The 23,570-nt window shown below is 39.1% G+C and overlaps 1 protein-coding gene across 4 annotated transcripts in view; it reads right to left on the bottom strand.

The window, feature by feature from the left end:
- PAK6 (p21 (RAC1) activated kinase 6) overlaps window positions 1–23,570 on the bottom strand; it is an 88,839-nt gene that overhangs the window by 44,699 nt on the left and 20,570 nt on the right. For 2 of the 4 annotated variants that reach the window (XM_031952082.1, XM_003755991.3), the window contains one exon: window positions 9,055–9,215. The gene's annotated coding sequence lies outside the window, so the exon portion shown is untranslated. The other 2 variants (XM_031952084.1, XM_031952083.1) reach the window with 2 other exon arrangements.

Here is a 23,570-nt window from a genome sequence, read left to right as displayed (position 1 = left end):
TTTTCCCTTTCTCATTTTTTCCTTTTTAATATGATTTTTCTTGTGCAGCATGATAAATGTGGAAATATATATAGAAGAACTGCACATGTTTAATATATATTGGATTACTTACAGTCTAGGAGAGAGAGTGGAGGGAAGGAAGGGAGAAAAATTTGGAATGCAAAGTCTTGCAAGGGTGAATGTTGCTGAAAATTATGGCTTGATTTTTTTTGAGGGGTCAATTGTCTAAACTTAAGAAAATGAGGGAGAAAGTACTGATGAGTAGATTAAGCTTAAGAGAAAATCACGTTTATCCGGGGCTTGAAAGCATAAATGATTTGCCCAATGATTTGCCCAAAAGTATACAGGTAGCAACTGACAATCAATACTTGAACTTAGTTTATTAATATAAAGGGAAGGATTCATAAAATTTCATCCAATAAATTAGGGGACATCAATCAATTAGGGGACCCTAATCAATCCTCCACTACATGAAATTTAAAAATGTATCTGGGAAGAGATAGAATGTTAAGGAGAATAAATTATGAACCAAGAAGAAGTGAGAAATAAATCCTAGAAAGTAAAGGACATTTTATTATGTGGCAAGGGCCTGCAACAGCTCTTGAGGATTCCTTACTATTATCTCTGTTTCTTCAGAGACTTCTCTTTGTTGAATTACTTTTTCTAGCAAAGCCTTAAGAATTTAGTAGTGAATCAGTTGAGAGCACTTCAGGAATACAAGAGGTATGTAATAGTTAATGAAAACAATGATAACATTTACATAGCATTTGAAAATTTAAAAAATATTACACATATATTATCTCACTTGAAAACTCAGAGGTAGAGTATTATCCCCATTTTACAGGTGAGGAAACTGAGACTAAAAGGTTAAGTGATTTATCTAAGTTCACACAGCTGCATATCATCTACCATGATCCTCCTTTTGATTTACTCCAGTGCCCAAAGCTCCTTTATAATAGTAGCAGGCACTTCTTGATGTAATAGATTGTACTACCCTGGAATTTGAATACAAGATTTGGATTTAAATCCTACTATAACTACTTTGTATGAACTTGAGTAAGTCATTCAAGTGATCAGCACAGTGCTTGGAAATATAAGTGCTTAATAAATGTTTATTAACTGACTTAGCCTGGCAGGGTCTTAATCTTCTCTTCTGTAAAATGAAGGGACTGAACTCATCATGAAGGTTCCTTCTAATTCTAAATCCCATAAACCTATGATGCTAGATGTCAAACAGCCTGGCATAATTTAGGAGAAGCAAGCCTGAAGGTTTGGAATAGGGCCAGCTGACCTCCTGATGGTGCTCTCCTTTAGAAGTTTGTACTTGTCTTTCATAGGCTAATCTTTGAGTTAGAGATCAACTGAAGTTAGAGTTCTGCCTTCTCTGGCTGACAGTTTATTCTCCGTTTCAGTGATCTGGTGTAGTTTAGGAGCAACAAGGTAGTTCAGTGAATAGATCACCAAGCCAGGAGTCAGCAAGACCTGAATTCAAATCTGACCTCAGACACTAGCTATGTGACCCTGGGGAAGTCACTTAATCCTGATTTTGCTTCAGTTTCCTCATCTGTAAGATGAGCAGGAGAAGGAAATGGCAAAACCATTCCAATGTCTTTGCCAAGAAAACCCCAAATGTGGGCACAAAGAGTAAAACATGATTGAACAACATCATAGTCATGGAAGGTGGGAGGAAGGGAGCATGATTCCTAAACAACGGCTGGTAAAACACACTTTCCTCCTCTCAGAAAAAAATGGGATTAGAGTGTAGTGGATGATGCCAGATTTAATCAGTTTTGTTTGTTTGCATAAATGTTGTAACCCCTTCTCTAAATTTCAACCCCCAACAAATGAGATAATATTTGCAAAGTGGTTAGTACAATGCCAGACCCATAGTAAGAGCTTAACAAACGCTTATTCTTGTCTCCTCCTTTCTCTTTCCATGTAAACTCCTTGATAGGAAAAAAAAACTGGTTTTTATTTTTTTAAATTTGTCTTTGTACCACTAATGAATAGTACTGTACTTTGCACATAATAGATGTTTAATAAATAATATGTATATGGACTTTAAACATTAAAAATCGCCTTTACCTCATTTGAAATGAGAACAACCACATGAAGTTGGTACTACAGGCATTATTAGCTCCATTTTACAGATGAGGAAACTGAGGGTCCCAAAGGTTACCCACAGTTACACAAAAAATAAGAAGAAACTGAATCCATGACTTCCTGATCCCAGGCCTAGCCCTTTACTACTACAACATGACATTTACTTAAACAATTTTATTTAAATTATTTAAATAATAAAATTATTAAATAAATGCTTCTTGAACTTATTTGGTAGAAGCATTTGCTCTAGGATAGGGATGGAAGCCTTTTTTGGGCAACTGGTGGGATGACTCTAACCAAGGCCTTTCCAAGATGTGGGCACTCAGTCAATCCTAGGTATGAACAGAGAGTAGGGAGACTGATTGGTTTATTTGTTTGTTTAAAGAAGTAAACCAGAACTTTGACATTCAAATAAATGCATTTACTTCCAAATTGCCATCTTGGGAAAACTACACACTCAGCTGCGATTGTGCTGGAATTGCTCAAAGCATTTTTTGATATCCTCATTTGGAAGTGGCTTCAGAGTCTGTTTCCAAGCCACATGAGAAAATGAGTCTCTTTACCTATAGTTATGAGTCATTCTTTTGGACTCCAAACAGTATCACTGTGCTCAGTCACCCACTTCATTCTTTAGTCTTAGGATCATACAACCTGAGCTATGGGGCTGGAAGCTAACCCAACCCTCTCATTTTACATGTAAGAGAACCCAAGGTTCAGAGAAGCTTCTACTCCCCAACATCGCATCCTTCACTTCTCTTCCCTTTAATCACACTGCTACATGTCTACTCCTTTTATACCTTTCTGAATTCTTACCTTCCAGTTCTTTAAAGCTCAGTGCAGATAATTGCTTCTACCTTGAAACCTTCCCTAATGCCTAGATGTTAGTGCTCTCCCCTCAAATTTTCCAAGTGATTTGCTTCCTTTTGATCTTTGGCTATTTAAAAAAATATATAAAACACATTTCTCATTTCTCAAGTTAGTTTTTAAAAAGCATGCATGGGGCTCCAAAGGCATTTCTCAAAGAGAATCCAAAACAGTTTTGAGCACTGAGAATAGGATTGAAGTAAATATTTGGGCTCCTCAGGTAATGACTGAAGAGAGAGAGAGTAGTGCATGTCTTCAGGTATTCATTCTGGTCTATTTGTTTAAAAGTCAGTCATGTGACTTTTATAGTTCATCAGTCAGCCTCGATGAATTGGTTTGGAAACTGGCCAAGTGCTCCTAGCAAAAGGATGGCTAGAAGAATCTTTTCAGGGTTGTTTCCAGACACCAGCATCCCCAAGGCTTACAGTTCATTACCAAGTGTTTTAAAAGAGGGTGAGAAACATTCCCATCTATCAAAGACCTATGGACACCTAGCATTCAGGTTAACGAAGACATCTAGGTGAGAATGAATCAGAGGAGAGAAGATTGGAAGGAATCTGAGTGGAAGGGAGAGGAAGAAAAACAGGGGAAAAAATCTAGGTAATGGAAAAACAAAAGTTATTTGTTTTAATTTTTCTCTCCCAACATGATTCATAAGGAAATATATAAAAAATGAATGTATATATATAACCCCCAAAAAATGTTTTTATATGTATGGGGAAAATAAATTTTTTAAAAGCTATCAATAAAAATATTTATTTTAAAAGAAGACATCTAAAACTATGAATTCAATACACACACACACACATACACACACACACACATCTATGACCCCTAATAAGTGTTCATCTAGCTTCCCTTTGAAGACATTTCTCAAGGGAAGAATTTACCACCTCTCACCACAGCCTATTTTATTTTAACTCTAATGACTGGGAAACTATATTACTTCCATACAATTTATACCTGTGGGCAAGCCTGACCTGTTGAAACCATGTGCCAATCCATATCATTGAAGGCTCACAAAGATTAGGGATTTGAGTATGTGGATCTAGGAGAGAAGAAGGGTAGGAAATGAAGGAGTTGAAGGTTCCTATAGTGATTGAAAAAATCATAGAATTAGAATAGGAAGGGGACCTAGAGGTCCCTTTTTCAGAGGAATTTTCTGATTCCTTTCATTTTATAGTCAAGAAAACTGAGATTTACCTAAGAAGGCTGAGGGTCCAAAGTCACACAGGCCATTTCAGAGGAGGGGGATTTGATTCTAGGACTGGTTATGGGTAAGTTGTCACACCAGATCTCCCTTATAGACCTTAGGGTCCCCCTTACTGGTAATGGGAATGATTTCACTTGCCCTTTCCAGCATCCCCAGAAGTTGTCAAGAAGGAAATATTACTTGACTCTCAGAGTTATTTAAAAATATATATATGATACATACTTTAATAAATAGAAGTCACTGACCTAGGAGGTTTCTGTTCTACCCTATTTAAGAGATTTTGGAATAAAATTTTTTCCTAAGATGTTTAGGGGTGCCCTATGACCTCCAACCTCAATTTCTACAACTCTGGGAATAATACCCCAGAGGAAAAACTTGCATAGATAGAATTTCCCCTGTTTTCATCTTAAATTCTTTATGGGATTTCCAAGGAACCCACTTCATTCATTAAAATATAGGACAGGCTTTCACATATCTTGCCCTGGTTAAGTTTAAGCCTTCCAGCGGTATGTAAAAAAAAAAGCATTGGAATCATTGAGCTGGAAGGGACCTCATCACCATCTATTCCCTCATCTTTAGTAGAGGAAACTGAGTTCCAGAGAGCCTTGAGGACTTGCCCAAGATAGTGAGAGATGGAAGTGGGATTTAAACCTGGATCCTAACTCTGGAGCCAGCGATCTTTCTCTCATCCTACAATCCTTTTATTTTAAAAATGAGTTAACTAAAGTATCTAAAAGCGGTGTGATTTAGCCCACAGGTAGATGGAAAGTTGCCTTGGAGCCCCTCATGGTTCAAACTGGTTTGTTAAGGAGACCAAGAGAAATTCCCAATTTGCTTTTGGGCTTCCTAATTTTTTTTTCCATTCAAGTCACTTCAAGACCTGAGAATTCCTTTGTGGAAGATAACAAAGCTCATTTAATCTCTTATGTCAACATTCATCTTTTGGGAGGCCAAGATTTGGGATTAACACAATGCAGTCAATATTGACCCAGGGTTAACCACTTTAGAGCTCTCCCTTGCCACCCAAGGCTGGGGGTTTGCTCCTGGGGCTCAAACTAAGATCAGTTCTCTCTTTTTATTTGAAAGGCTTTGCTTAAGATCCCAACCTTTGTTCTGATTCACAGCATCAGTTCTATGGAACTTGAATCTTTTTTCTAGCAAGCTGGAAACAAGCTGCAGATCTCTCTTGCCCCATCTAACTTTCCAAAGCAGCTTTGACCTACTGTGGTAAGCAACTCACAGCTGTTCCCACCAAGTGAATGAGCAAGGGGCCACCAGTTAGAATCTTTCTGGCAATAACAATAATCGTTGAGTCGTTTTTCAATTGTGCCTAACTCTTTATGACCCTGAAAATGTTCACATGATCAAAACAGTGGTTCTGAAAGGCTATGCCCTGAGTATGTGCTAAGTGTGCAAACCCCTCTTGACTGGAATATTTATGTATGATCACACATAGAGGTTCTTCCAGTAACCCTGATTACTCTTGGCAATAATAATAACAATAATGATGTTGTTGATGATGATGGTGGTGCTGTGTCATAAGCAAGCAAAAAAAAAAAAAAATACCACATATCACAGAATCCTATGATCACTTGGTCTAGATCATAGCTGCTTAAATATAAACCTCATGAAATCATGTAACCGAATGGGTGAGTTATTTATCAGTAAGTGTTTGATTTGTATATACGTTTTATATATCTGTGTACCTGGGATCACGTAAAAAAAATTCTCAGGTAAAAAGGAGTCGGGAATGGAAAAAGATTAAGAAGGCCTGGTCTAGACTATAACTTAGACCTCAAAAGCCATCTAGTTCAGACTTATCAATATAGATGAGGAACCTGAGTTCCAAGGAAGCAAAGTGTTATAACAAAATAAAACAAAAATGGGGAGGGAGGTGTTATTTTCCAAAAACTTCTATAGTAGTATTAGATATAATTGCAAAACAACCTAGATGTCCAACAATTAGAAAGTGGTCAAAGACCTTGTAGCCATCAATGCAGTAGGATGCTATAATGTAATTAAAATAGTCAAGTTTGAAGAACACAACAAAATCAAGAAAGATTTTTATGCAAACCTCAATGGCCAGGGAACTGCTCTGCTTTCTAGTCTCATAAGAGTCACCAGATAAACTGGAGGTAATACCTTTCAAGAAGGTATGAGGCATCCCTCATAGCCAAATGTAACAGGATTTATTATAGCCTTAACTGGAGTGAAGATCCATGATTGTAAAAACTGTAATGACATTTTATAGATTGGAACTAATTAATTAAAAATAGGCAGCATGATGATCAGGAAACCCTAAATTCAAATCTGGCTTCAGACACTCAGCTATGTGACCCTGAGAAACTAACAACACTATCTGCCTCAGTTTCTTCATATGTAAAATAGGGATAATAGTAGCACCTACCTCCAAGGGTTGTCATGAGAATCAAATGAGACAATAATTGGAAAGCATTTAACATAGGGCCCACCACATAGTAGTCTCTGTATAAACATTAGCTATTATTGAATATAGTTATTAAGCAAGTTTAACTGGTTACATTGATGCTCAATGTTAATATTTTAATTACACATTTAATATTTTAAAAAATACCACACTCTTTTTTGAAGTTCTCATACATTCTCATTTCATGATCTCCACATCCCAAACCCCTGAGTAAGCAATCAGGGGGTAAGGATATTACCTCCATTTTGCAGAGAAGAATCCAAGTTCAACTATCTTGCCCAAGTTCACACTGATAACAAGCAGCAGGTAGACCCAGGAGCAAAATCTAGGCTTCTAGACCTCCTACCAAAGATTTATATTCCAAAAGCTTGTTCCTTTATTTACCTCTAGGCTGGATAGCATCTAACCCCATTAGGACTGGCTTTTGTACAGTCAGAACCTTTGTAAAGTCAGAACCTTTTGTCCCTGGAATCCTTAGACACTGAAGTGGTTGTGTGAATGAAAGTAAATCTGGACATCAGATTCTTCATCTCTAAAATGAGTGGGATTAGATTAAATTATGTCTAAGATCCCTTTCAGTTCTAGAATTATTTTTGTTGTCTTTAATCATTTAAAAAGTTATTTTAAGATTATTTTTCCATTTGTAATCAATTTTTAATTTACCAAATACCTGCAAAAATAGTTTTTAACATTCACCTTTGCAAACAGTTCTAGAATTCTCAAGAGAGTGGAGATGGTACTGGACCTGGCATCAAAAAGCCTTCTGTTTTAATCCCTCTGTGGATGATTAGTAGTTTAGGGACCTAGAAGAAATTACTGAACCTCACTGAGCTTCAGTTTCCTTCACAAAATGGGGGTGGCTGAAGGACTTAAAAAGAAATAATATATTGAAGCACTCTACAAACCTTAAATCACTTTATAAATGTGAGCTATGTTTACTATTTCTCTCTTGAAAATAATAATCACGGCTCACACTTACATGGCAATTTACAAGTTCTGTTTGGGATTTTTTTGTTTTTGTTTTTTGTTTTTTGTTTTTCTACCCAATAAATATTTATTAAGTGTCTAATATGTGTCAGGCATTGTGGATACAATTCATAAAAAGGAATTTATAGTCTAAAGGGAAAGAACATATACAAATGGAAGCAGGAAAATGGGTGTTGGGGGCATATTGTTCTGTGGAATTAAAATCCAGCAGAGCATCAGATACAAAGTGAAAGGATTCTAAAGTCCTTCACAACCTGGCCATGACTTATCTTTTCTGTCTTCCTATACTTTACCATCCTTCATATTCTCTATGGTCCAATAACACTGGCCTTATTGCCATCCCTCAAACACAATATTCCGTCTCCATGATAGTCAACAATGGCCATTCCCTTTGATTCTGGAATGCTCTCCTTCACACTCAGCCCATATTCCACTTGCTTTTGCCTTTTTGTTTTTTTGTTTTGTTTTGTTTTGTTTTTTTGGTAGTAATATCTCCATTACTTAGCACAAGTGTCTGGCAATATTAGATGCTTAATAAACACTTGTAGACTTGGTTTACTGACTGAAGTACAATATCTCTTTAAATACCTTTAATAGCCCTATGAGGTAGATTGTGTATTTTTAGCTTCATTTTAAAGAAGATGCAACTGAGAGATTCAGTGAGGATAAAAACAAACAAAAGCCCCAACAAAAAACCAAAACCAAAAAACAAACCAACCGCAACCACTACCACCACCACCACCACAACAACAAAAAATAGAGAATCCTCAAAGGACCAGGTATGTCAAGTAAGAACAAGAAAGGAAACAAAACCTGCCATTGATACAACTTGCATTCTAGGGATGTTGCTAGTTTACTGTGAGAAAGGCTAAATAAAAGGAATTTGACCAGATTAATCAGTTTGGTTGGCATTAAGTCACCAAAGTATCAGTTTCCTGGAAGGTCAGCCTTCCAGTCACCAGACATCTATCATCTTGAGAATGTCTCCTACTTCTTTCTAGAACCCAAGCTAGCGCGAATTTCTCAATCTTATTTCTCAACCTGTGAACTCAGAACCCTAATCTAGGATACGTCACTTCACCCTAGGGATGAACATCAGAGCTGATAAAAAGCACCAGCCCCTGCCAGGTGTGTGTAATGGGGCTGGGGAACAAGCATGTGGGGTAGATTATGGGGCTGTTTACTACAGGAATACTCATGAATACCTATCCATGCTGAAGAAATGAGAACTTTTTTTTTTAAGGAATTACTTCTCCCCTCTCACCCCCTCTCTCATTATCACCCAGTTCCTAAGAGGCAATTGACTAGTAAGGCAAGAAAGAATCCCAGGTATTCCTAAGAAAGGAACTTCGGTATCTAGGGAAGGGATAACCTTCTTCAGATGTCTGCCAGAGAGATCCCTTCCCACCCAAGCTCTTGCAGATATAAAAGCTGTACTCACCACTTACTGGCTTTTTTCCCCTCTTTCCTTTTCTTCCTTGCTTTCTTTACTCCAATGTGGACAGAACTTTCAAAGATCTTGGAACCATAAGGAAGAGTCCTTAACCATAGGACCTTATTCAGTGATCCCCCAATAAATAAAGATCCAGGTGCTGCTGTTTGCTGAAACAGATCAAAAATAGCAGATCAATATAGCAAATGTCTTTCAAAGATTGTGTCTCTGGTCAACTTCCAGGATATTCCAAACTTTCCCCTGCCAGATCTCACCTCGGATGAAAAAGGGGATGGTGGGTTTCATGTTGTATACAAAATGAGAGGTCAATAGTATTCTAATAAAGTCATGGGTTGTAATGCCTCAGATTACAAAAATCAAAGACCCCCTCTGGAAGAAACCTCAGAAGCCATCTAGCCCATTCTTTCATTTGGCACATGAGAAAACTGAGGCCCAGGGAGGTTAAGTGACTTGTCCAACTTCATACCAAATGGAAGTCAGGAGTGGGATATGAATCCAGGCCCCTGGCTCCAGAATCCACTTGCATTGCTTTCTCTGATCCTCTCTGTTAGCCCAGAAGCTGCCATCAACAATCTGAAAGCTACTAGTACTCTTGGCATCAAGGAAGGGGATAGCTTTTACTTTTGTGTGCATATCTTTCCAGAAATAGCCCGTTAAATTCCAATACATTTCCACCAATCATTCCTTCTTACGTGCCTCCCGGATAGTCATATTGATTCCCTATACTAGAACATCCCCACTTCCTCCACTCCTCAAAGGCAAAGACAGAAATCTAGAACCCTTGATAATACCTAGCCCGGTGCTCAGCCTCTGTAAAACTCGGCCCCCGAAAAGATTAGAAAAATTCCCATTCTCAAAAAATAATTCAGATTTTTTACTTTCTTAGAACACCTTCAGGAAGATTTCTGAGCACACCTTCTCATATTTCCTTTCTCCTCTACTCTCCGTATAATCAGAGGTAGCTTTTTTCTCCACTCCACCCCAACCTCAATCTCCTTCCCGTCCTCCCTCTGCGCCCCTTCACCCCCCACCCCCGCCCCAATCCTCCACCTTCTACACTCACAGCCCGGACAAAAGGACCTGAGCCAAGGAGAATGAACCGCACTTAGTTCCGAGTCCAGCTCCCAGCTGGAGAAATCCGACAAACTTGTCAGTCATCAAGAGGGGAGAACGGACAAGCGATAGGGGTTTTTCCACTTCCCCGTCCCCTCCACAGCCGAGCTAAGATAAGCTTTCCCCATTATCCGGGGAAAAGGGAGGGAGGGAACCCCACCTGCCAAGATGTGCTGAGTCCCAGAGAAACTTGGGAGAGGCGGGAGCGCGGCGGGAGAGGAGGGTGGGAGGCGACAGCTGGGAGTGGGGAGAGGAGCAGAAGGGAGGCAAAGACCCTGGCTTACGTGTTTGGACTGTGCTGGCTTCACCTGGCTGAGGTCTGACTCAGGGTGTGGCGTCAGGTGAGACACAGCCCACGTTCATTTAACCAGAGAAAAGCCACGGAGGAAACGGGCAGGCGGACCCAGCTCTGTTGGGCTTCTCTTCTTCCTGGCCCTCTCCCTGGGGAGCGGGAAGGCCGAGGGAAGGAGGCCACCCTCCGCCCCCCTCACCTGGATGCCACCAGCCATTGGGGGAGAGGTATCCCCGCCCAGGCGCTTTCATCTTGCTTCCGAGACCCGGCTGCTCTCTCCCCCGGCGCCCGGTCCTCGGGCCTCGCTCCGCAGTAGCCAGCGAGAAATCCCGCCGGGGGCTTCCGCTGTCACCCTAGACAGCGAGGCATTTCAGGCTGGAAACAATCCCAGCTCTCCCGGGCAGGAACCGGGCCTTGCAGAGAGAACTGCTGGGCTCGGCGGAGCGGCCCCCTTGCTGACTGTATGGTAATTAACTCATTAATTTGCATTGCAGAGGCACGGCACGTGACTCAGCTCGGTTCCTTCTCCCCAGGATCTGGGTGAGTCAAGTCAGGTCCATCCGCAGTGGGTGAGTTACACACACACAGAAAATGAGAGAGAGACAGAAAGACAGAGAGACATAGACATGTCCTATCCCACTGGAATCTGGGGGCTCTCTCAAATTTGGACATGTCTTGCTGATCAGACGGCAAAGATCTGTAGCCCTGGTGAAGATGGAAAAACAATTTCCCAAACCATTCAGTTCCAATTCCTCCTCTCCCTGGAATTCCTGGCTCTCGTGGAGATCTCTTGGAAACTGCCGCATGAGCTAAATGGGATGGAACACTAAAAATCTGGCACCCGATGCTAGGTTCTAGCACCCCAGGAATGTACTGTGCTTTCTGTACCTCTTCTAAATTCTCCAAAGGGGTGTGCTCCCCCAGGGAAGGGAGTGGAAGTCCCTGGTCTGGAACCAAAAATTAGGATGGAATTTAGTGTGGAACGTGTGGAATTTCTTCCCACCTTAATCTGGTTGTTTGATGAATGCCAAGTTGGGTTTATTGGCTTACTACCTCTTCTCTCTCATCCATTATTAATGCAGAAAGTGATCCTTGCTACTATCTGTCCTGGACAAGATGGATAGGATGGGAACTAGGGCTAAATCTTAGAATGAAGGAATGAACTAACATGAATTTATCAAGGATATCAAAAACATACACATTCCCACTAGGATGCCAGGACCAACGGAGTTTAGATAGATATCAGTCTCTCCGGCTATAGGGCCTCCCTTCCTTATTCCAGGAAAAGCAGCATTTTGTCTCAGACCTACAGAGACTATGTCCCCAACTTTCCACCAAGAGAGCTGATCTAGTGAGTAAGTGAGTTAGTGAAAGCTATGACAGATCACACTCATAGCCCATCCAGCCTTCCAGTTTACTAGGGTCTACTTGTTCAAACATTATGCTATCTCCTTCATCTTCTATGAGCACTTCTACCTGATTTCTACCTTTTACTCTTCCTGTGAGAATAGAAACCAAATCATTGCCACTGGGCCGAGTGTGACAAACCACAAAAGATACAAAGATAAAAAAATAAAACAATTCCAGGATCTGGGCAAGTCAAGTCAGGTCCATCCAAAATGGGTGAGTTGAACACACACACACACAAGTGAGAAAGTGAGAGAGAAAAAGAGAGACAGAGATAGAACCTTATATTCTGAGAAGAGAGTTATACAATATATAGAGGGAAGTAGGGGACCCATCAAAGAGGCAGCTAGGTGGTACAACAGATCCAGAGGCAGATCAGGACCTTAGGAAGATTCATCTTCCCAAGTTCAAATTTGGCCTCAGACACTTAGAAGCTTCGTGACCTTGGGGAAGTCATTTAGCCCTGTTTCCTCAACTGCATAATGAATTGGAGAAGTATGCCATTGCAAGCCATTGCCAAGAAAACCCCAAATGGGGTGATGAAGAGGTAGACCAACTGGGCTGAACAACAACAGCAGACACAGTCAAAGAGATTTTTGCCCTGGGGAGTCCCTCAGATTGGGGGTGGAGGTATAAGGAAGTAGTTTGTCACACTGCCTAGTGGCAATGATTTGATTACTGTTTCCAGAGATAGAGTAAAAGGTAGAAGCAGGTAGAAGTGCTCACAGAAGGTGAAGAAGATAGCACGTTTGAACAAGTAGACTCTAATAAACTGGATGACTGGATGGGATATGAGCATAGTTTTCACTAACTCCCTCACTGACCAGATCAGCTCAGCCCCAGGAATAGAGAACCAAAGATGGGCCAATCAGCTCCCTTGGTAGCAGGTCTCTGGAGGTCTGAGGCAGAAGGCTGGAACTAGCAAGAGAGACCCCCCATAGCCAGGAAGATGATACAATACTGAAGCTCCATAAATCCTGGCATTGTAGTGGGAAGTTGGATGGGATGAAAAGCATAGTCTAAGACCAGGTAGAAAGAATGGGTTGTAAAGATGCAAATTCTCTGATCTCTGAATGAAATAGCTGGCATTTGCTCCAGAGAGGCACATAGAAAGAATGCTAAATTTGGAGGCTCTTTAAGACCAGGGTTTAAACCTCTGGCCTCTGCTGCTAGGTGGCACAGTGGATAGAGCCCTAAGTCAGGAATCAGAAAGAGCTGAGTTCAAATCTATGCTTATTCATAGTGTGATCCTGGGCAAGTCCCTTAACTTCTGCCTCAGTTTCATCATCTGTCAAATGGGCTCACCTCATAAGGATTATTGAGAAGATCAAAAAGATAATATCTTTAAAATACTTACCATAATTATCCTAATACCTGGTACATAATAAACAGTTAGCAAATGCATATCGCCTCCCTACAATCAAATTGATAGGATCTTATTTGGATATTGGGAGGCAACATGGTATAGGAAAGTGGTATGGTATGTGGTGTGGTGAAAAGGACTTTGAATTTATAGTCCCACATCCTGGATTTGAGAAGCTGGAATTAATCATCTAACCCTGATGAGCCCTAATTTCTTATGCTACCTATCACAAAGTCTATTATAAAGTAAACATTTCCTGAATATTATAGCAATATGTAAATGTAAGCTGTTAGAAAGCAGTTATGATCAAAAGTTTCATTTTAGTTCATTGTCAAATGCTAAATGCTACCATGAGGTTTTTCTTGGTCCCCAGATGTTCAGGTCTCCTTCCAAAAATTACCTTGCATTTATATTATATATTACTATATGCACTTATTTTATGTATATTTCATTGTGGACATTTTGCGTTCCCTTCCCCCACCCCCCACCCTGCTTTGGGACCAATTTTTGTAATTGTATCATCAGGAGTAGGACTGCACTGGTAAATTATTTTAACTAGCTTTTTCTTTTTAATTAAAACTTTTTAATTTTCAAAAGATACGCATGGATAATTTTTCAACATTAACTATTGTAAAACTTTGTGTTCCAAATTTTCTCCTCCTTTCCTCCACCCCCTCCACAGATGCAAATAATCCAATATATATTAAACATGTTAAAATATATGTTAAATTCAATATATGTATACATATTTATACAATTATCTTGCTGCCCAAGAAAAATCAAAAAGAAAAAAATGAGAAAGAAAATAAAATGCAAGCAAACAACAAAAAGAGTGAAATGCTATGTTGTGATCCACACTCAGTTCCCACAGTCCTCTCTCTGGATCTAGATGGCTCTCTTCATCAGAAAATCATTGGAACTGGTCAGAATTATCTCATTGTACAACTAGTTTTTCATGTACTCAAGACACCCTTTTAGATTTAATGCATTATTAACCTTTTCTCCATCACTTTAAATTTAGAAAACCAATAAAAATGAAAAATCAAGCCCTGATTTGTAGTGTTTGCTAATGTCTTAAACTTGCAAAGTGAAACAGGGCCAGGCAGATAAGACAGTGTGTTGGCAATTACACTTACTAGGAAGTTCTAGGTCCTGAGTTCAAATCCTACTTGTGTGATTTGCCAATTCACTTAAATTTTCTGAGCTTCAGTTTCTTCATTCATAAAATAAAGGAGCTGTACTAGATGATCTCCAAGATCTTTTCTAGCTCCAGATCTCTATAACCCTATGACCTCTAGGATAATTTCCAACTTTGAAAGTCTCTAATGATAAATGATTCTACATTTGAAACTACTGGATTGTGCTTCTGTTCATTGAGGTAGTCAGTTGCCCAGAATAAAATCATAATGTAGATCTGGAAAGGAGTTTAAGGGTCACTATCAGCGACCTCTTAGACCTTAGTTACTGATATTGACCCCTTCATTTTACAAGGGAGAAAACAAATGCAGAAAAGAGTGCATAGCTGGTAAATACCTTTAAACGCAGATTTTCCTGATTCTAAGTCCAGTTCCCTATCCACTCCTATTGGTGTAATATTGGTGAGGATTTGATTTTTACAACCTTTCCACATGTACTGTCTACTACCCATTCCAGCCCCTCATACTACCCTTTAATGTGAGCCAAAATAGAAAGAATCGGGTACCAGTGAAGGAAGTAGTCTAGATGACAAGGTCTCTTCTGACTCATGGATCTCAGCTGGTATGCCCTGGCTTTGAACCCCCAACTCATTTCTGAACCACAGGCATGCTAGTCAGGACTGGGAGTCTTTCGTTGGCCACTAAAGAATCTTCAGGTTGTAAAGGATTTCTGGGCACTGTGATTCAGCATTTCATCATCAAGGAGAGGCTTGAGACAGAATAAAATTATGGGCAAGGTGCCTAAGCTCTTTGTACCTCCGTTTCCTCCTCTGTAAAATGAGAAGACTGGACTTGATGCCTTCTAAGGTGCCTGCAGCTCCGGACCTATTAAGTTATTACACCAGGACTCTTCCCTGGGAGAAATCTAAACCCTGACAGCCAGAGAGATGGATTGCAACCATCTCAAAACACCATGACAGGTGTGACAGAAGGGACAAACCCTTCCCAGCATTCCCTTTCAGTGAAGAGTGGAGCCGTTTAAACCTGTTGCAACATCCAGAGAACAAACAGTGAGAGCCAACTTTACTAGATTGGGGCCAAAGAGGAAAGATACAGATCTACTTGTGGTTATAAATACAAACACATTATCATTTCCTCTACACGTTTGGGCATAGTGGCTGGAAAACCAGATGTAGGAACTCTGACACCTTCACCTGCAGTGTCTTAAGACCCTGGAGGGATTAGATTGAGGTTGAGGAAAAAGCAAGAGGGATGGATGGATGATAGACACAGGGACAGGACTAGGACTCAAATGAGACTATATATGAAGAATCTAGCTCATTCTACACAGGTTAAGACTTGCCGTGTAGGAAACTAGGAAGCTGCTGGTCTCAAGGATTGTCCTAACCTAACCTCAGTAGGGTATGAGCACCCAAGAAATAGAAGGAGGGACTGTTAGATGAGGTGCCCCTTTGTGTCAACATGAACTTGGCCATCATTATCTCCTCATTTACATAAGGAAGCATTGGATGAGATGACCTTTGAGGTGCCTTTTAGTTATAATAATCATTATCATAAGTAATAAATAGTACTTGCTAATATTTATATAATCCTTAAGGTTTACAAGGTTTTTACATATATATATATATATGTATATATGTATGTGTATTTCACATATGTGTGAATAATCTCATTTTATCTTTACATCAATTCTGAAACAGATATAATTGCCATCCCTGCTTTACAGACGAGGAAGCCAAAACAGATGATAGTTAACTGAATTGTCCAAGATCACATAGCTAATAAATGTCTAAGGCAGGATTAAAAATCTGGTTTTCCTGACTCTAAGACTCAGGCTGCACATTGTGTCCTCTATTCTCTAGAGTGGGGATTCTTAATGTGAGATCAACAGATCCTTCAAGGGGTTCAGGGCTAGATTTAATGAGGTTCATATACTTGAATAAGAAAAATTATGTTTTTATTTAACGTAATTGATTTTCTTTGTAATCCTCTGCATTTTATTTTATATAGAAAAGAAAGGGTACTTGAGCTTCACAAGATTGCCAAAAGGGTCTATGACCAAGAACTTCTGTTCTAGATAGATGAGCCTCAGTTGGAATGGGCTAGGACCCCTTTTTAATTGCACGGGCTAGCATGCACAGCATGAACACACACACACACACACACACACACACACACACACACTCATTAAGAACCTAGGAGTATAGAGGGTGAGGTAGGAAATGGGGATCTTCTCTCAGAAAGGAGGAGCTGCCCTGAATCTTGTACTTGCAGATGGTGTTGGGTTTACCCAGCCAGGAGCCAATGCCATGCCTGAAATCTTCTCAACAGACTGTCTAGCGTACACAAACAACACTTCCAGCCAAGTAGGCAAAGTGCCTGCTGCCAGAGAGGGAGCTGGCCCAGAGAGGGGGCTGGTCCACTGCCTGCCAGGCTGTTCACCTACTTGAAGGCTGCGATGGCTGCCTTTCCCCTGAGGCACAAGGGGAACTTCATAAGTTATATAGCCTCCTCTTGCAGCAAAAAAGTACAAGGAGAGCTCGTTCTGGGAAGCAAGAGACTCCTCCTCACATAATCCCTTTTACTTCTTACATGCCTTTCTTACTTGTAACTTCACCTTCCCCCTCCTTCAGAAATCTAGAATCTGAACCAATCTGAAAGGCATCTAGTCCAATCCTTTCATTTCATGGATAAGAGAATTGGGGCTTCAAGGACTTTCAATGATTTGTCCGGTCACAGGGATAGGATTTGAATCCAGGTCCTCTGATTTCAGAGACAGTGGCCTTCCATTGTCCTCTCCTACCTCTCTTTCCTAGTCAGAATACAACTCCTGCTCTTTTTTGTGCTTCATTTTATTGCACTTTGCAGATACTGTGTCTTGAAGGTTTGTGGCAACCCTGCACTGAGCAAGTCTACTGATACCATTTTCCTAATAGCATCATTGTATCTCTAGGTCATATTTTGGTATTTCTCTTAATATTTCAGATTTTCCCATCATTAGTATAATATCTATTTTGGTGATCTGTAATCAATGATCCTTGATGTTACTATTGTAATTGTTTTGGACTGACACAAATTGAACCCATACAAAACAGTGAATTTAATCAATAAATATTGAGTGTGTTCTGACTATTCTGCTGACATTGCTCTATTTCTCTCCTTCTCTTCTGGCCTTCCTAATTGCAAAGTCACAACAATATTGAAATTAAGCCAGTAAATAACTATATAACGACCTCTAAGTGATTGAGTGAAAGGAGAAATCAACCCATGTAACAAACTTCATTGTTGTCTTCCTTTAAGAAATTGCCATAAGCCACCACAACCTTCAGCACCTGATCAGTCAGCAGCCATGGACAATGAGGTAAAACCCTCCATCAGCATAAAAAATATGGTTCACTGAAAGCTCAGATAATGGTTAGCATTTTTAAACAATAAAGTATTTTTAATTAAAGAATGTACATTTTTAAAAGACACAATACTATTGCTCATTTAATAGGCTAATTTTTATAATGTTAACCTAACTTTTTTATGCACTGGGAAATCAAAAAGAAAATTGTGACTCACTTAATTGCCATATTTGTTTTATTGTTGTGGTCTGAAACTGAACCTGCATATATGCCTATATGTTGCTGGAGATAATAAATAGGAAAAACAATTAAAATAGATGGCAATGAATTATGCCATTTATTGCAATGGCATTGTAGGAGGGGTAAAAGGAAGAGGGCCTTCAATCTGATATTTCAAACCTCTGTAGACTTAAGTTTTAGCAATAGAAGTGAGGAGAGCTGGACCCTCCTAGGGATTTGCTATGATCTGATTCCTGCAAGTTTCCTGTACCTCTCTCAACTTGTTTCCCCAATTATATAATGAAGAATCCCTCTGCACACACCTTAATGGTTCAAGAATTAATTTACAATTACATGGTCTTGTGTAGGTTTACCAGGCACTTTTCCTTACAGCAGATACAAGTGGTATAGGTATCACTATCCCCATTTTACAGCTGAAGAGCCAGAGGCTTAGGAAAGTTTTCCTGAATCATAAAGGAAGGAAAAGGATCCACATGGGCAAAAATGTGTGTAGCAGCTCTTTTTGTGGTAGCAAAGAATTGGGAAATGATTAGATGCCCATCAATTGGGGAATGGCTGAATAAGTTGTGGTACATGAAGGTAATGGAATATTATTGTTCTTTAAAAGATAATGAAAAAGCTGGTTTTAGAAAGGCTTGGAAAGATTTATGTGAACTGATGCTGAACTAAACAAGCAGAACCAGGAATACATTGTACACAATAACAGCAAGAATGGGTGATGATCAACTATGAAAGACTTGCTTCTTCTCAGTGGTTCAGTGATTCAAAGCAATCCCAATAAACTTTAGACAGAAAATACCATCTGCCTCCAGAAAAAGAACTAAAGAGACTGAATGTAAATCAACACATGCTATCTTCACTTCTTTTTTCTATTTTTTAATCTCTCCTATGGTTTTTCCCTTTTGCTGTGATTTTTCTCTCCCATTATGATTTGTAAAGCAATGTGTATTAAAACAAACAAGAAAAAAGAAAAAAAAATTTCCTGAACTTGCCTCTTTTTAACAATGAGATGATCCAGACTAATTCCAATAGACTTGTGATGGAGAGAGCCATCTACATCTAGAGAGAGGGGTATGGGAACTGAATATGAATCACAATATAGCATTTTCACTTTTGTTATTGTTTGCTTGCTTCTTTTATTTCCTCTCTTTTTTTCTCTTTTTGATCTGATTTTTCTCATGCAGCATGATAAATGTAGAAATAAATGAATAAAAAGCTTTAAAAAAAAAAAAGAAAAATTATCTTTGCACATATTTAGAAAAATAAAAAAAAAACTATAATTGTTTTTTAAAAAGTTTTGCTGAGGTCACAGGACTAATAAGTAGTTTCTACCTCTAGCTTTGTTCCTGACTTTCTGGACTTCAAAGCCATACTTCTACTGCTATTCACCCTGGAATTTCCCTCATTACTGAAGCCTCCTCCTCTTGTAATGTCCTACTATTCCTGTGACCTGCTCACTATGGGATCTCTCTTCCCAAATCCTCCATTTGCTCCTTGGTGAGTTCATAGTAGAGCTTCCATTTTGTGGAGAGACCTAGGCTGATTTGCCTTCAATATCCTCCCAAACCCAATCCTGTCTTTCTGGACTTTAGAGTCATATTCTTAGACTGAGTACTTTTAATTCTCCTGCCTTTTCCACCCACTTATCAGATCTCTTTTGTATGTTATCTTTCCTCTTTACAATTCAATCTTTCTGAGGACAGGGTTTTCTTTGTGCTTGTATTTGATTCCCAGATTTTGGCATAGTACCTAGCAAATAATAAGCACTTAAAAGCTGTCCTTCCTTTCATGTGATACAGACAGGATTTGAGCACAGGCCATCAAATCTCTGTTCTGAGTACATCATAGTTAATAAGTTCCTACATAGGAGAGGATATAGGACTTCTTGGGAGAGTGCCCTTTTAACAGGGCAACTTGATCATAGTACTAAACTTTTGTGTTGTTATTATTCAGTTGTTTTCAGTTGGTCCTACTCTTTGTGACTCTACTTGGGGTTTTCTTGACAAAGATGCTGGAATGGTTGGCCATGTCCTTCTCCAGCTCTTTGATAGTTAAGGAAATTGAGGCAATCAGGATTAAGTGACTTGCCCAGTGTCATACAGCTAGGAAATGTCTAAGGCTGGATTTTAACTCAGGAAAATGAATCTTCCTGACTCCACTCTATCCACTGCAGCATTCTATTCATTATGCTACCTACGCTATTCCTTATGGTCTCAATTCTCTCAATTGTACAGCAGAAAGGCATTTGGCCCAAGTTTTAACAAAGTTTCCTGGCAAAAAATCAACTGCCCAGGGTATTTAAGCCGCTTAAATATAAAGCCACTTCTTCCCCTGACTTAAGGTTCCCACAATCACCAAAAGCGAAGGTCTTTTCACAAAGGTATATAGTAAATGAACTTACCCTGGGAAGAGCTAGGAAATAGGAAAGGCCTATCTATGCTAACTACTCTCATTTCAAAGCTATGATAAATTCACTTAATATCTTTTTCCAATTTCTTTGAAGTCCTTGCTCATAGTGGCCTTTTATGCCCCCACTGAAACCCATTCAACCAACAATTTAGATGCTTGGCTGATGTTGCTAAGCAAAGAACTAATAACAAGAAACTACCTCCTGTTTAGGACCTTCCCTCCTCTTTCCTTGAAGGTTAATTATCTCCATGGATTTGAGAGATGGAAATATTCTCTATGATTTAGTGGACAGTTCACCAATGAGTCAACAAACATTCTTAAATACTTCCTAAATTCCAGCACCTGTATTAATCACTTGGGATTCAAAAAAGGCAAAAACCTTGTCCCTGCCCTCAAGGAGTTTATTAGAGAAGACAACACGTAAAAAAAAAAAAAAAATATATATATATATATATATATATATATATATATATATGCACAAATAAGAGATGTATGGAGTAAATGGAAGACCATCTCAGAGAGAAGGCCCCAGGAGCCTGGAGAACCTAGGAAGGCCTTTTGGAGAAGTTGACATTTGGGGTGGCTTTAAAGAAAGCTAGGATCATGTAAACACCTCCATCCTTTTCTTACTTCAGGCACTGACATAAATAACTACTGTTAAAAGGGTTGAATTTCTTAAGAGGCAGCTTTCCTCAATAAGAAATATTTCTTCCTACTGGCAAGGACTTCTCAGCCTTCCCTGGCCTTGAAGGTTACCTGTTTTGCTATGGGAGTCCTGGCCTTCCCAGGGAAGCAGTGGAAGGACCATCTATAGCAGAAGTCAGAGAACCTGGGTTTTATTATTGTGGAACCTGGGATAAATCATTAACATATACTGAGCCTTAATTTCCTGAAAATGGGACTATAAGATCCCTAAGATTTCTTCAATCTGAAAATGATTTTTAAAACCCCAAAATAGTAAAATTTTAAAAATAATTTCAGTAATAAGATAAAATTAAGTGCTAAATTATCAAGTACAGACTCTAAGCTACAGAAAGTTAGGGGGGAATCAATGAAAGGTTGGAATAATTAGGAGAGGCTTCATGGAAGAGGTAGGATTTGAGCTGGGGATTGAAGGATGAGAAGCATTCTTGTAAGTGTTTTTTGTAAATTAAATTTTTGTAAGAGTTATGCGGGCTGCAGAGGGACTTTGATTTTCTTTCTTTTTTTTTTCTTTTTAATATACATTACTTTATGAATCATGTTGGGGGAGAGAAAAAAATAGAAAAAAAAAGAGTGATCATAGCATGTGTTGATTTACATTCAGTCTCCTCAGTTCTTTTTCTGAATGCAGATGGCATTTTCTGTCCAAAGTCTATTGAGATTGCTTTGAATCACTTTCCAGGCCTTTCTAAAAATCAGCTTATTCATCCATTACCTTCATGTATCACAGCTTGTTCAGCCATTCCTCAATTGATGGGCATCCACTCCTTTTCCAATTCTTTGCTACCTCAAAAAGAGCTGCTACAAACATTTTTTGCACATGTGGATCCTTTTCCCGCCTTCATGATTTCCTTAAGATATAGACCCAATAATGGCACTACTGAATCAAAGGGTATGCATGGTTTTATAGCTCTTTGGGCATAGTTCCAGATTGCTCTCCAAAATAGTTGGATCATTTCTCAATTCCACCAACAATGTATTAGTGTCCCAGTTTTCCCATATCCCCTTCAACATTTATCAATATGTTTTCCTGTCCTGTCCTGGCTAAGATTTAGCCAATCAGAGAAATGTGAGGTAGAATCTCAGAGTTGTTTTAATTGCATTTCTCCAATCAATAGTGATTTAGAGCATTTTTTCATATAATTATAAATGGCTTTAATTTTATCATCTGAAAATTGTCTCTTCATATCCTTTGATCATTTGTCAATTGGAGAATGACTTGTATTCTTATAAATTTGACACAGTTCTTTATGTATTTTGGAAATGAGACCTTTATCAGAAATACTATCTATAAAGATTTTTTCCCAGCTTTGTACTTCCCTTTTAATCTTGTTTCTGTTGGTTTTGTTTGTGCAAAAACTTTTTATTTTAATGTAATCAAAGTTGGGGACTTTGATTTCAAGAAAAAAAGGCCCAGAATGAGTGAGAATGAGAGTGTAAGAGTGAACATAGGACATTTGTTGGTTGGTATAGAGACTGACCTGACTAACACAAAAGCAGAGCAGATATTACAGAATAGTGGGAAATAAAAATTCTTTAGATGGGACAGGACCTAAACCAGGCTGGGAATTACAATTTGATGCAGTGTAAGGTGGTTGTTACTGTTCATTCATTTTTCAGGCATGTCTGACTCTTCATGAACCCATTTGGGGTTTTCTTGGCAGTGATAATGCAATAGTTTGCCATTTCCTTCTCTAGCTCATTTTACAGATGAAGAAATGGGTTAAGTGACTTGGTCAGGGTCACACAGCTAGAAAATGCCTGAAACAGAATTAGCTCTGAGTTCTTCTGAAGCTAAAGTTCACATTTTATTTGACATTGGATCAGGCCACATCAAAAATTGTTGATCAGTCACATCTGACTCTTTGTGATCTTGTAGACCATACTATCCATGGGGTTTTCTTGGCAGAGATAATGGAGTAGTTTGCCATTTTCTTCACTAGCTTATTTTACAGAAATTGAGGCAAACAGGATTAAGTGATTTGTCCAGGGTCACACAATTAGTAAGTGTCTGAAGTTGCATTTGAACTCAGATCTTCCTGAATCCAGCATCTCTATCCACTGCCCCACCTAGTTGTCTCTACCATAAGGGAGTGTTTCTTAAAATGAATTCAGTGGTACACTGAGGTTCCATATGATGAGAAGAGAATCATAGCATTTTGAGCTGGAAGGAACTTTGGAACCACAGAATTCCAGGACTGGAAGAGACTCAAGTCCAACCTGTACCTGGAAAACTAATCCCTTTCCTCCATATACCTGATGATTGGGCAGCTTTCCTTTTCTAAAAGATCTCTAGGAAGGTGTAGCCTAGTACTACTCAAGGCAGCCCATTCAACTTTTGGATACTGCTAATTATTAGATTATTGATAGAACTAATTTGATATATTAACTATCTCATAGCATCAAATCTACATCTTTGCCATTTGTATCTTCATCCTATTAGTTCTGTCCCTTAGGGCCAAGCAGAACAAGGC

The sequence above is a fragment of the Sarcophilus harrisii genome, chromosome 2 (assembly GCF_902635505.1).
Source record: "Sarcophilus harrisii chromosome 2, mSarHar1.11, whole genome shotgun sequence".
NCBI lineage: Eukaryota > Metazoa > Chordata > Mammalia > Dasyuromorphia > Dasyuridae > Sarcophilus > Sarcophilus harrisii.
This window is presented reverse-complemented; position numbering and strand designations above follow the sequence as displayed.